Below are 13,190 nucleotides of genomic sequence, written 5' to 3'. Positions count from 1 at the left end.
ACTAATATACTTATAGTATAAAATATTATAATATAGCAAGTTATATTTTATAAAAATTATATTATTTTAATAGTTTTTATAATAGTTAGTATTATATAAATACTATAAGTTAGTTTTAGCTAAGATTTCAAGCTAAAGTTCAAATCAAGCTCGGGTTCCAAACCAAGCTCGGCATTTTAGTAGTCTTGGCCGTACTTACCTATCTACTACCACACCTCACTTCTTTTCTCCTTAGCTTTAAATTCTATAAAATATTAAAATCTTAAATCTTTTAAGCCTTATTTTATTACTTTATTCTTGCTATTATAGTTTTTATATAATAGTTATAGAATTATAAACTTGTTTATTATTATATAACTTAAAAGTAATATATAAAAAAGCTAGACTTTTTTGTAATTTAAATTACTTTATTTTATATTAATTAATTAATTAAATTCTTTAAAAGTTATATATTATTCTTGCTTTATTAAATATATTTCTATTTTTATTATTTTATTATAGTTTTTATTTTATAATATTTTCTTTTTTAAGCCCTTTTAAATTTATTTACTAATATATGAAAAAGTATTATTTTATTAAAATATATATAAAAGTTAAGTTTACTAATTAATTACTAAATAATTATTATATTACTTTTAATTTATACTTTTTTCTTCTTTTTTCTTTCTTTTTTCCTTCTTTATTTTCTTTATTTTATATATTAATTTTATTTAAAGATATCTTTAAAATATCTTTTTTATTTAAATTAAATTTATTATTTATATAATTAGCTTTAATAAATTCTATATTAAGGACTTTAGATATATTACTATTAAAAGTACTTTATTAGTAATTTTCTAATTTTCTTATTTTAAATAATCTTAAATAAGACGTTTTTTATTATATTTATTACAAAACTAAGTTTTATAATATTCGAATATTAAAAAATATAATAAATTACTTGAGCTATTATTACTAATATAATAATAGAGCTAAAGTAATAATTAGAGCTTAAAGATTTTTATTTCTTGTTTTATAAATATAAAGCTAAAAAAAAAAAGTAAAAGAAAAAGAAAATAAAATAAAAGAAATACTAACTAAAGTTACTAAAATTACTAAAATACCGACTAGTTAGATAAAACTAATTAAGTAATAGCTACTATTATATTACTTTTCCTTCTTTTCTCGAAAACCAAATTTAAATGAATTTATTTAAGTATATAGAGAAATTAAAGTATTAATAAAATTCTTAAAATAGCTAGCTTTTAATAATTACTATTCGATATATAATTATCTTTTTTTAAGGCCTTAAAACTAGCCCCAAAACCAAAATCGTTTATAAAATCATTTATAAAAACGTTTATAAAGCTAGAGTTATTAGAATTTTACTAGCTTTCAATTTTCTTAAAGCCTGATTTAGAGCCTGACTTCTCATTTCTCTTATTAGTAAAAGAAAACAAATTATTAGTAAAAGAATATTGTTTTCTTAAAATAGAATTAGTTAGAGGATATTATATATAGCTAGAAGGCAATTTGCTAGTATAAAATAATCTAAAAGTTATTTACTAATAAAAAATTAACCGGATAATCTTATTTAAATAATTTCTTTTATTTTAAATCAGGAACCCGAAATTAATTATTATATCTCTTATTTCAAATTAAAAACTACTAATTATTAAAGGAAAAGGAAATACCGGTTCTTTTATTTTTATTAATATTAAGAAAGTATTATTTACTCTAGTTAAATATTAAACTTCGAAATTAACTAGATTATAAAGATATAAGTTATTTCTTTTTCTTTTAAGTTCTAGAAAATTACTAAATATTAAGAATAGTATTTTATCTTTATTTTTTAAAAAATAAATACAAGTTTTTATTAAAAATATTATATTTCTTTTATAAGCCGAGTTAAATAAGTTTTATATAATATAATAATAAAGCTAGAATAGTAATTAAAGCTTAAAGATTTCTATTTCTATTTTATAAAAAATAAATCTAAAGAGAAAAAGAAAAAGAAAAAAAAGAGTAAAAGAAAGAAAAGAGAAGAGAGAAAGAAAAAGAAGAAAGAAAAAAAGAAAGAGAAAAAGAAAGTAAAAGAAAAAAACTATTAACTAATATTACTAAAATACTAGCTTTCTAAATAAAACTAGTTAAGTATTAATTACTTTTATATAACTTTAGCTAGTATTATTATAAGCGGATTATTATATTAAAAGCTAAAAGTAAAAGCTAAATTATTATAAATAAATAATTTAAATAACTTTAATATAAATTTGAATTAAGAAAAGTAATAAAATAAAAGAGTTTAATAATAAAGTTTATATAGCTTGTTTTAATATAAGAATTATTATTAAAGCTTTAATTTATTTAATTATTATATAAATCTTGTTTTTTTATTTTTATTAAATAACTAAAGTTATATATTTTTATTAAATTATAAATCGAGCTTATAAAAGTAAAATTATATTTTCTTATTTTAAAGTTTAAAAAAAGAATAGAATTATTATATAAAATACTCTTTAATTAATAACTTTATTTAATTATATTTCTTTTAATATTTAAATTTCTATTATAAGTTATTTAAACTAATATATATATATATATATATATATATAAGGAAATAGCTTTATTATATAAATAAATAAATTAAAAGATATAATAATAAAATTAAAAGCCTTATTAGCTATTTTACTATATAAGAATATAATATATAACTATAATAATTTCTTTAATTAATAACTTTTCTTAATAATTTATATATATTTTATTATATAAAATACAAGAAATAAAAAACTTTTTTATTTTTTACTTTTTAAAAAACATTTAATTATAATAAAAAAAATTAATTCTTTATCTTTTATTTTATTTTTAAGAATTATAATATTATATAAAAGCCTAAAATAATAATTATTAATAATATTTCTTTAAATAATATTCTTTATTAATATATTTAAGCTTTTTTAATAAAGTTATAAAATAAAATATATAAGAAAAATAAATTTATTATATTAGTAATTTTATTAATTTTATTATATAAGCTTTTTTATTAAAATTTTAAGTTATATAATAACTAAAATAAAATAAAAAAAAGCTAATAAATAAGGAAATAATTAAAATTAAGTTTAAGCTTTTAAGTTTATTTAATAAATATATAATATTATTATTTATATTTAGAAATTATTAGATTATATAATAGCTTTTAAGACTTTTATAAAAACGCTAATATTAATAAATAATAAAATAAAATAGCTAATATAATATATTTATTATATTCTTTAATTTAAGGCTTATAATAAAAAAATATTACTAGAATTATAAAAAAGAGCTTAAGCTAAAGCTTTTAAGCTATTAAAATTAAAATAGCTTAATATAATTAAGAAATTTCTTAATTTCTTTTTATAAGCTATTTTTATTATTAAGAAAAGCTTTATATTTATTAATATTACTTTTTTTTATAAAAAAATATTTTAATTAAATATTTATAAGAAATAAATATAAATTTATTTATATTTTTCTTTTTTTCTTCTTTTTTTTCTTTAATTAATTCTTATAAGTAGAATATAAAAAGAAAAAAAATAATATAAAAAGAAAAAACAATAAAAAAAGCTAATACTTTTTTTAATAATTTAATTATTAGTATAGCTATTTCTTTAAGAGTCACGTGCGTAATTACGGGATATAGGATACGGGATATAGATAATAGAATATAAGATACGGGATATAGTTATATAATCTCGTATTCTATAAGTAACTTAACTAGTAAACTAGACTCCTTTAGGCTTAGTAAATTTAGGGATTATATATTAATACTATAATACTATAATTCCTATTTCGAAATAATAATAACTTTACTAACTTAATATAACTAGTATTTCATGCCTATATAATAATACTATATATTACTAGTAAACTAATACTAATTAGTTTATATATATAGATTAGAAAATAGAATCTTTTAAGCTAAAGAAATATCTAGTAGCCTATAATAAAATTAAACTAGTCTATATTAAAGAGGGGAATTATTTATTAACTCTATAAAAAAGCATTTAATAGCTTAAATAAGAAAATAGCTAGCTCTTACTAAGAACTAATAATAACTTTATTAAAGGAGGAAATTACTTATTAACTTTATAAAAAAGCATCCGGTAGCCTAAAGAAAGAAAACTCTAGTTTTTACTAATTAATAAATAGTTAGCTATTTAATTATCTATCTATTTAACTTTTTATTATCTTTTAAAACTAACTTTTTTTAGCCCTAAAACTACTTTTTTAGAAACTATCTTTTCTACTTATATAATACTTGTATTTACGGAATTCTCTCACCGGAATATATACTCTATATATGCCCTTAAAGCTCTTTAAAGCTTTAGACCCTCCCGGAATTATAATATTTTATTTCTTAAATTTTTCATTATAGACAAAATATTTAAGAATAAAATATTTACTTTAATATTCTTAATACTTTTAGATATCTGGATATCTGGTATCTTAATCAGGCATCTAAACTAGATATCTGGTATCTGAATCAGACATTTAAACTAAATATCTGGTATCTAAATCAGGTATCTAAACTAGATATCTGGTATCTCTATTAGATATCTGGATATCTGGATACCTTTATTATTAAACCCTTTCTATAAATTTACTATAAACTATCTTATCTTTAAACCTCTCTTACTATAAATCATATATATATTAAGAAGGGCTTGGCCCTAGAAATTCGGTATAGTAGAACTATAGAATAGATATATATAGATAAAGAAGTAGAAAGGTGATATTAATTTAATTATCTATAGTAATAAGAAAACTATTCTAGTATAAGATAGAGAAGTTAACTAATAATAATCTCTGGGAATTATTTAAGAATAATTTTAGTAATTTCAATCTCGAAATACTTAATTAACTAAATTAATATATTCTATATTAATTATAAGCTGCTTTATAATATAGTAGTATTTATATTAAATAAAATAATAAGAAACTTACTATTATATAGTTCTTAGCTAATATTATTTAAGAAAAAGAATAATATATTTGAATTATAGCTAATATTATTACTATTAGACTAGATCTTAAAGCAGGCCCTATTATCTTATTATATATATTCCTAAATAATAGTATTATGAAAAATTAATATATTAAACTAATTATTATTTATATTTCTTTATTATTTATTATTTCTTTACTATCTATAATTACTTTTACTAATACCGGACTATAAAGAGCCAAAACTAATAATATTTTACTATTACTATTACTTTTAAATAGCTCTTTAAATAGCTCTCTTATTATAAAGCTAATTAGAAAAATAGTAAAGATATATATTAAAATACAAAAATATAATAGAACTAATTATAATTTCGATTAAAAACTCGCTATTTTCCTCGATATCTATTAATATATAAAGCTTCTATAAGAGGTATTAGTAAAAACTTTCCCTATTATATTAAAAAAACTAGTATAAGATTACTTTTATAATAATTAGCTCTCTTAATATATATATAAAAAGGCTTATATAAATATTTGCAGCCTTTTTAAAAGCTCTAATTTCTAATATCGAAATTTAAATAAGTAAAATACTATTATAATAGTAATTATAATAGCTTAATACTCTAAAAAAAAACATTTAAACTCGTCTAATTACTAATTAATAACTTATATAAATTGTAATATAGACTAGTATCTATCCTATAAAATACCGAATTCCTATATAATAAAATTATTATTTCCTATTAAAATATACTAGTATACTAATATATAATCTCGGATTCTTTTTTTAATTTCGGCTAATTTATTAATAAGCTCTAATTATCTATTACTACTTATAAAAAGAAATAATAGATTAATACCGAGATTCTCTTTATTAATTAATAATACTATTCTCAAAACCTTCTAAGCTATTATTTATTCAGAAATTATTAATACGAATCTAGTTATAATTTCGAAACCCGTAATAATTATTTCAAGTCTTATAATTATAATAATTATATTCCGAAATTGTATTTTATATATAAAAGACCCAAATATTACTTATAGAAATATATATTAAAGAAATAAAAGACTAAAAAAGCTTAATTTAAGAATAGAAATATTTACTAATTTAGATTTCGAAATACTTGTAATTTTAATAAATATTTTAGTAATACTTATATATAATATATTACTAAATTTAAAAGAGAAAAGAATAATAAGAATAGTAAAAACAAATTAGTAAATAATACTTTTAAAGCTTTACTAATAGAAATAGACAAAAAAAACATTATTTAGATTTCTATTTCACTTCTATTAAGAGCTTTTTAGCCGCTTCTATTACTTCCGCTTTTGCTATTTCTATAACTAATACTCTTATAAATAATCTCATTTCTTTTTCCCTTATATACTAGATAATAGGCAAAAACTATATCTTAGAGTTTATTAAATAGATAAAAAACACCCAGATATTTATAATTAATAATATATTAAAATATAATATTTATTACTTTTATAGAATTATAATTAATACCAGAGCCTTTAGATTCTCAATTACTAGTTCTAACTAATTCCAAGCTTTATAATATACTAATAATAGTATCTAATTTAATAAAATTACTAAAAGTTAAATTAATATCTAGTTTAGTATTAGATTTATATTCTTTATTAGATCTATAATAATAAAAACACTAATTAAACAAATATAATTCTATATTATACCTATAAAGACTTTATTTCTATTTAGCTTAGCTAATATAAATAAGCTAAAAATCTATTTTAATAATTTTACTAATTATCTTATTATTTCTATTAGATACTTTATATCTATAATATAATATTTTAAATACTTTTTCCTATTTTAAAATCCTATATTATAAAGCTTTATTTCCGAATTATTTTTTTATAATTCCTATTTTTTTATAGAGGTCAAATTATAATATCTATATTACTATTTTAGTTATTTATTTATTAATAAGTTCCGAAATATACTAGAATAAGCAGGCTATAATATTAATATAGAAGCCTTTAAATACTTTATAAAATACTATAAGTAATACTAGAAATTCGGATAATTACTGGAATAATTCAAGTTTAATCTAAAAAATAATATTAGTTTTAACTATTCTATTATTATTAATATTTTCTATATTTCCGGTAAGCTTATATTCTATATTATTAATAAAGGCACTCGATATTAAGCTAGCTAATAGCTTTAAAATATTAATATATTATATATTTAAAACGCCCTAAAGTAATATTAGATTAATATCTATTTAGGCCCTTTTAATTAAATTATAGCAGATATTAAAAAGCAATTTACTAATAAGAAATTCACTTAGCTTATAAATATTATAGAAACTAATATTAAAATCGTTTCTATAAAAGCTTATAATTCCGTCGGAATTATAAAATACTACTATAGCCCGATTTAATATATTTATTTTATTATTATAGCCGAAATTAATAGAATTAATAAAAATACTATATTTTAAATAGCTTTTAAAGCTATTAATAATTCTACTAAATTCAATAATATTATTCTAACTCTTTTGATTTATAATACTTTATTTCAAATAACTAAATATAATATTTTATTATTAATTAAATTATAGTAATTAGTAATATCTAAAAAAGTAATAATAGAAATTCAGAAGCTTTAAGCTAGATATTAAATTACAAATGCCCTAAATACCCGAAATAGTTCTAATATTACTAATATTTATAAACTTCTCTTGAATTCGGATATTCTTATATAATATAAAGGAAATACTAGTTAATCTAGTAATTGGAATAGGCTATATAAGCTAGTAGCTATTAATAGAAAAGACTATATACTAGCTTTATTATATAGTAATACTACCTTTTATTTAATCTTTATAAAGCCATTTTATATAGGAAATATTAAAATTATTATTAATAGCCTCAAACCTAAAACTGTTTCCGAATTCTATAGTAAAATTAAAAGTAATATAGATATAATTTCTTTTATTATTCCTGCTATTCTACTAAAGTATAATAAAAGATACTCTTATAAGAACCCGGATTTTATAGTATTTCTATAAAATAATAACCTATATAAGGACTTCTATTAAGTTGAAATTACTAGTTTTTTAAAAAAAGATATATTTAAAATTATTTCCAGATTTTAAATACTAAAGAAAATACATATTTTCAATTTCCGGTCTATTAATAAAATCAAGAATAAGAATATAAAAAGAAAGTTTAAAAAGTCGAAACTAGTTATTTAAGCTTATAATAATAGTAAGAAATATGTAATATTAATATAATTGCCTATTATTTAATATATTAGCTAGAGAATTATTCTTAATATTACTACTATAATAATAAATACTATAGAATTATATTTATATAATATTTTATAAACTTATATCTAATTAATAATTTTATTTAATTGCAATTTTTATATTAACCCATTTTGTAAGCTTATTAAAGAACTAAATCTGAAAAATAATTCTATTCTAAAAGTCGTGAAACTACTATATAATATACCAGAAGCCGGGAATTATTAGTTTAAGACTTACTATTTCTATTATATTAATAAGCTTTTTATAGAATAGTTAATTTATAACCCTTGCCTTTTTTATAGTATATAATTCTTCGGAATTATTAGCCTTTAAACTAATAATTTTATAAAGGCAAAGTAACTAAAGCTCTAAAAGGCTAAATTCTTAACCAAAAAATATAAATATCTTACTTTTAATTATAATCTCAAATTTAATAAAGGTATTTTTTATATAAATACTACTGGAATTACTCTTATATAGAAATACTAGTATAAAAACCTCCGAACTATTTTTATAAAAAATACTATTATTATAAATAATAGAAATACTATTTATTAAAATCTTTTTATTAAGAACTAATATATTACCTAATATACTAAAAAAGTATATATTATATTAGTCTATTAACCAGAAGCTTTATATAACCTATTAATTACTATTTAAGCTATTAAATCTTTAGAAACTAATATAAAGGCATTTAATAAATATATTTAATAGCAAATTGAGAATATTATTAAGAGACTAAAATTCGTAAAGCTAATAAAGAAATCCTTATATTTAATTGTTTTTACAAATGCTTTATTTATAAATAATAGAGATTTCTCTTTCTAAATCGGATATATTCTAATTTTAGTAGACGGAACTAGATATACTAATATTATTTACTAGTTCTTTACTAAATATAAAAGAGTAACTAGAAGTATTTTAGCTTCAGAACTTTATAATATGGCTTATAGCTTTAATATAAATATTTTAGTTAAATTTATAATTAATATAATACTAGAAATAGAACTATTACTAGTAGTTTATATGAATTCGAAATTATTATATAAATATTTTATTTAAATTAGGAACTATTCGAAAAAAGTATCTAATAATTAATATAATATATTTCTATTAAATATATAAATAATAAGAGATTACAGAAATTAAATAGATTAAGGGAAAATCGAAGCCAATAAATGCCTTTAAGTACCTAATTAATACAAATATTATATAATTAGATATAGAGAAATAGATTAAATATAAATAGGGCGGGAAATAAATATATAGAATAGAAAAATATTATAGAAGTTAGAAGTTAGAAGTTATATATATAATTACGGGATATAAAATACGGGATATAAGTAATAAGATATAAGATATAGAATATAGTTATATAATTTTATATTCTATAAGTAATTCGACTAGTAGACTAGACCTTATTAGGCTTAGCAGATTTAGGAATTATATATTAATACTATAATATTATATTTCCTATTTCTAAATAATAATAATTTTACTAACTTTATATAAATATTATTCTATAATTATTTATTTTTAAAATAAAAACCAAATAATATTAAATAACTAGCTAGTAATAAAAGAAATTTTTAATTATATACTTATAATAAAAGTAAAAACTAGAATTCTAATTTTAATATTTTATAAAAAGGTAATAAATAACTTTATATATAACAAGTTTTAAAAGCAAGTAATTATAAATAAAATAATTTAATTACTAGAAAATAACTTTTAAAAAGAAATTCTTTTTTTAGAAAAGGCTAATTTAATTAATTATAAATAGATTTTTAATATTAAACTTATTATTAATAAAGAAATTAAATAATATAAAATATAATTAATTATATAAGAATTTATATAAATTAAAGATAAAAACTATAACTAGATTTTACTTTAATAGTAAAAATAAATATACTTCGACTTTTTCTAATAATAATAACTAAAAAGAACTTAAAATATTACTAGTTTAATATTAAAAATATATTTATAAAATTATATTTAAAAAAGAAAATTTAAAGAAGAAAATTTACTTATAGCCTTTTTAAAATATAAATATTAAGAATAGATTTATATTTAAAATATTATGAAGCTTATATAAATTAAAGCAAATTACTTGAAATTAGAATTAACTAATTTATTAAAAAAATAAAAGATTAGAATTTTATATAAAGTTTAGTTAATTTGTATTTATATATATAAATCGAGGTACTAAGCTTTTTATTATATTAATAATATTATTATTATAGAAAACAAGTTAAATATAAATTAGATTTTTATTTAATTATTTAATAAATTTAAGGCCAAGCCTTTAAAAAAGATCTTTAAAATTCTTGGCTATAAAGTTATTAGAAATAAAAAGAATTATATTATTTATTTTAATTAAAAATAATATTTAGTAATAGTTCTTAATTATTTCAAAATTATATAAAAGTTTTATAAAAAGAAATTTATTCCGATATTTAATTATAAGTTATTCTAAGTAGCTATTTTAGAAAATACTAGTAAAATATTAAATATCTTATATTTATAATAGTATTAACTTATTCGGATATTATATTTATATTTGGTAAATTAGTTTAATTTATAAATAATTTAATTAAATATTACAAATATATATTTAAAAATTTAATAAAATATCTTTAATTTATACTAAACTAAAAAATTTATTATAGTTTTAGAAAAGAGTTTAAGTATTTTACTTTTTATTTTAATACTAATTAGGCTATTAATAAATCTAATTAGAAAAGTATTAGGAAATATATTATAATATTTTATAAAGAACTAATTTTATAATTAAGTAAGAAATAATAATTAGTAATTATTTTAAGCTATAAGTTAGAATATATAATACTTGTTATATATATAAAATAAAAGTAATAGATTATATAGATTTTCAGGAATTTAGGCTAATTATAATATATTAAAAAGAATAAAGTTAAGGTTTATATATTAGAAAATAATTTAAAAGTAATTATTCTAGCTAAAAACCCTTACCTTTATAACTATTTCGAATATTTTATAATTGCCTATTACTTTATTCGGGATTTAATAAAAATATAAAAGGCCCAGATAACTTATATTTTTATAGCTAAAATAATTGCTAATAAAATAATAAAACTATTATTTAGGATAGCTATTAAAAGATTTAAAAAGATACTAAAAGTAATTGGAAATAGAAAAGCTAAAAAAGCAGAAATATAAAACTAATATATTTAAGGAAATATTCTAAAAGAAATTTTTAAAAAAACAGGTTATATAATATTATATATAGAAAATAGTACTATTATATAAACTAGTAAAATTATAGCTTTATAAAAGTCTGAAATCTCTTTTTTTCTTCTTTAATTAATATAATTAAATCTCTTTTTCTATTTTTATTTCTATTATATTATTTTCTTATTAGATTATATTAGATTAAGAAATATATTTTTAATATATTTTATTATTAAAACTTTAAAATAATAAAATAAAATATAAAGTCTAAATTATAATAGTAATATAATAAGAATTATATAAATAATTATTATATAATACTTAAATAAAATAAAATAAAAGCATGTTTTTAAAATACTTTATTATTTTATTTCTTTAACTAATTATAATAGCTTTTATTTTCTTTATTTATATAATTATATGACTTCTTTATTATAAGCTGTTTTTTTTATATTATTTATAAAGGATTTATTATTAAACGATATTATTTAAACTAAATTATTAATTAAATCTAAAGCTTATATAAAGTTACTAATTAATAATTTTAATAAAATAGCTTTAAATTCATAAACTATATATTATATTATAGTAAAATGCGGCTATATTATAATAATATAAGATAAGAAAGAGAAGTGAGGTATTGCGCAAATGGCCGGAGCTAAATATAGTGGAAATGGTCACGTGATGTAAACTCACGTGACCAGCATGCAATTGCCATGGGATATATGCCCGCTTAAAAAGAGAGGTCTGCTAGCATCCTCGATGGCCAATTCATCCAAAAACGCAGTCTCGGCCGTTCGCCGCCTTTAGGCAGTGTCTCCTTCCTAATCGGGCGATTCCGCCGTGTCCTTATCCATGTCCCTAAAGTTCACCAAAGCAACAGCACCACCAGGAGCCAGAAGCTCTTCTAAACACCACGATATATATATAATCGAGGCGCAGGGAGCGCAGGGAGCGCAGGAGAGGGGGAGAAGGGTCGTCTGCACGCAGAGACGGCAGGAGGTCGGCAGAGGGGGCAGTCAAGGCTGTACAGGCTGTACAGGCTGTAGAGTGACGCCGGCTTCGACAGAAGGAGGCTCGTCGACAGGAGAGCAGTCGATGCAGGGGTTCGATTCGTCGGCAGGAGGTTTGATCGCAGGGGAGCAGGGCAATGGAAGCTCTCGGGAGGCAAAGGAGTCGATGAAATAGGCTCTGCTAGAGCTGGAGAAGAAGTCAATGGCATTACCAAGCGGCTATTGAGAGCTTCCCAGACCAAGTCTGAGTGAGATCTGCAGATGAAGCCCTTCTAATAAGACGATATCAGGGAGAGCAGGAGAGGCTACTGCAACGCTTATATGCGCCATGGTTGATATGGAAGTCGTTTATGGTGCGGGAAGCGTCGGGAAGGCAGTACCGGTCGCTGTAATGGGCGAGGACTCCGATTCAGGCGGTGGTTATCGTACGGATAGCGATGGCTAAGGATCGATTTGTTCATTAATAGAAAACGTGATTAAGAGGTCTAATCGAAAGGCATTGCTACCATTTGTTGCAGTAAAATGCGGTTATATTGTAATAATATAAGATAAGGACGGATTGCCGGAGCTAAATACAGTAAATGTGGTCACGTGATCAACCTGCAGTTGCAATACAACATATTACTTAACTATTATTATTTGTACTATTATAATAGCTTCTTATTTAAGTTATTTTTCTTTTACTCTTATCTTAACTTTAATTTAG

Source organism: Hyaloscypha bicolor (assembly GCF_002865645.1).
Source record: "Hyaloscypha bicolor E unplaced genomic scaffold K444scaffold_191, whole genome shotgun sequence".
NCBI lineage: Eukaryota > Fungi > Ascomycota > Leotiomycetes > Helotiales > Hyaloscyphaceae > Hyaloscypha > Hyaloscypha bicolor.
Note: the sequence above shows the minus strand (reverse complement) of the source record.